This window comes from Tenrec ecaudatus, chromosome 15, assembly GCF_050624435.1.
Source record: "Tenrec ecaudatus isolate mTenEca1 chromosome 15, mTenEca1.hap1, whole genome shotgun sequence".
Classification (NCBI taxonomy): domain Eukaryota; kingdom Metazoa; phylum Chordata; class Mammalia; order Afrosoricida; family Tenrecidae; genus Tenrec; species Tenrec ecaudatus.
The window spans coordinates 115,133,999-115,136,640 of NC_134544.1; the positions used below are offsets into that span (position 1 = coordinate 115,133,999).

A 2,642-nucleotide genomic window follows, 5' to 3' on the forward strand; every position below is an offset into this window, starting at 1 on the left:
CATTCATTGTGTTTATATGGAACATCTACAGGGATCAAGAGACGATTATTGGAACAGAATAAGGAAATTCTGTGTGGTTTACAATCAGGAAAGCTGTGTCTCGGGGTTGTATCATTTTACCATACTTATTTACTTGTTTGTTTGTTTATTAAAAGATCATTTTATTGTGGGATCTTACAACAATCCATACATCAGTTGTATCAAGCATATTTGTACATATGTTTTTGTTTTTTGTTCATATGTTGCCATCATTATTTTCTAAACCTTCACTTTCTATTGAGCCCTTAGGATCAGCTCTTCTTTTTTCCCTCCCTCTCCCACCCTCACACCCCTTGATAAATTATAAATTATTATTTTCTTATCTTACACCAACTGCTGTCTCCCTTCCCCCATGGTTTCTTGTTCGTCCCCTGGTGGGGCAGGGTTGGGGTGAGTTATTCTATATGTACGCTGAGCACATAATTAGAGAAGCTGGACCAGATGAAGAAAAACTCAGCATCAGGATTGGAGGAAGGTTCACTAACAACATTTAACATGCAGATGATACAATTTGCTTACTGAAAGTCAGAAGGACTTGAAGCACTTACTGATGAAGGTAAAAAAATAGCAGTCTTTAATATGGAATAAAACTCAATGTAAAGAAAACCAAAATCCTCACAACTGGACCAATAAGTACATTCATGATAAAGAAAACATTGATGTTTTCAAGGATTTTATCTTGCTTAAATCCATAATTAATGCCCATGTAAGCAGCAGTGAAGATTTAAAATGAAACATTGCATTGAGTAAATCTGTCTCACAAGATTTCATTAATGTGTTGAAAACAAGGATGTTGCTTTGAAGACTAAAGTGCGCCTGACCCAAGCCATGATATTTTCAATCACCTCTTGTACATGTGAAAGTTCAACATTTATAAGAAAGACAAATGAAGAATCAATGTATTTTGAATTATGGTCCTGGTGAAGAATATTGAAAGTCCCGTAGACTGCCAAAAGAACAAGCAAACTGTTTTAGAAGAAGTGCAGCCAGATGCTAATTAGAAGTGAGGATGGTGAGACTTCATCTCGGGAACTCTGGACATGCTATCAGGCAAGACCAATCACTGGAAATGGAATCATGCTTGGTAAAGTGCAGGGACAGCATAAAAGAGGAAGGTCCTCAAGAAGATGTACTGGGATGGTGACTGCATCTATGGCCTCTAACATAACAATTAAGAGGATGGTGTAGGACTGGGCAGTGATTCATTCTAGTGTACATAGGATTGTTGGTATGCTTCGGTATTATGTCAACTCAACACTACTTTAAAAGTAAAGGTGGAGCCCAACCTATCAATTGGGTCACCTGGGCGTGTGACTTTTGTATAAGAGAGAGTCTGAGAAGAGTCCAATTCTCTTTGGTCCTTCACCTTCTTCTAGAGCTGGATGTGGTGTCTGGTCCTGGGATCCCCTTATGCATCACCTGCTGATCCCCGGAGCCTTCAGTGAACTACCAATGTTGGATTCATTTTGGATTGATTTTGGATTCAAAACCTTGCTTGTCTTAACCCTAAGAAAATATTAACATAGTTACTGTCTCTTTGGATTTACCTATCCTGGTTTTCATATAAAGAGTCATAATATTTTTAAAGCAGTAATTACTGTGGTAACTAGATGATTTTTATATCAACTTGAATTTGTTTGTTTGTTTGTTTTGGTGCACTGTTCCTGGAAGTACTGCAATACCAGGTCAATGCATGGAATGGACAGAGCAAGCTCCTATTCCAACTCCCTGCTCCAAAAATCCATCTAATATATTGTCCTCGGATAGAGCACGTATCAGATATTAAACTGATAAGAACAGATACTACACTTGATCTTAGCCAAAAGGCTGAGAAGTGATCAACTTGAATTTTTATGAAAGTGTAGGGGAGGAATCCAACCTGTCAATCAGGTCACAGCCAAATGATGCTGGAATGGAGGTGTGACCTTCTTATAAGAAGAATCAGGAAGCTTCCCTCTCTCTCTTTGCAGTTTCGCCTTCTTATTTGCGGGGACTCTGCTCGCCTCCCTGAGAGCTGTCAGCACCCTGCGTGTTTCCACCAAACTTGGCCTCATGCGACTATGCCCACAGCAGGATGTGACATACCTGCATCGTACTTCACTCGTCTGCATCAGCAGCCTGCACCTACGTGAGTCCAAAGAGGGCCCTGGCTTGCATTGGCCTTGTGGACTTCAGTTGGAGGCTGTGACGCTTTCTTTTGATATAAGATTATTTATTGATATAAAACTCTTTCTTATATTCATATGACTGTCACTGATTTTATTTCTCCAGACAACCCGGCCTAACAGGGTAGCAAAATAAAACACAGAAAAGCGTCTATCCCAAAGAAAGCAGGAAATAATAAAAACCAGAACAAATTTCACATGGATCAAAAGGGAAAACAAATGATAAGATGTTAAAATGGTTACTTCATTGAGCTGTTAAAGGTCAGAAGTTTGGAGCCACCATAGGAGAAAGATGCAGCTTTCTACTCCCATAAAGAGTTGTATTCTCGGTGTGGTTTATGGCAACTTAAATTGTATGAAAGTATACGGGTGGAATGCAAATCAGGTCACAGCTGAAGATGCCTCCTTGGGGGTGTGGTCTTCTTATTACAGAGAAAC

At 39.4% G+C, this 2,642-nt stretch overlaps 1 non-coding gene across 1 annotated transcript; it reads right to left on the minus strand.

The window, feature by feature from the left end:
- Positions 1 to 1,687: 1,687 nt before the first annotated feature.
- LOC142428257 (U2 spliceosomal RNA) lies at positions 1,688 to 1,878 on the minus strand. The gene has a single exon (XR_012780189.1). It is a non-coding gene; the product is annotated as a U2 spliceosomal RNA (small nuclear RNA).
- Between the last annotated feature and the right edge of the window lie 764 nt (positions 1,879 to 2,642).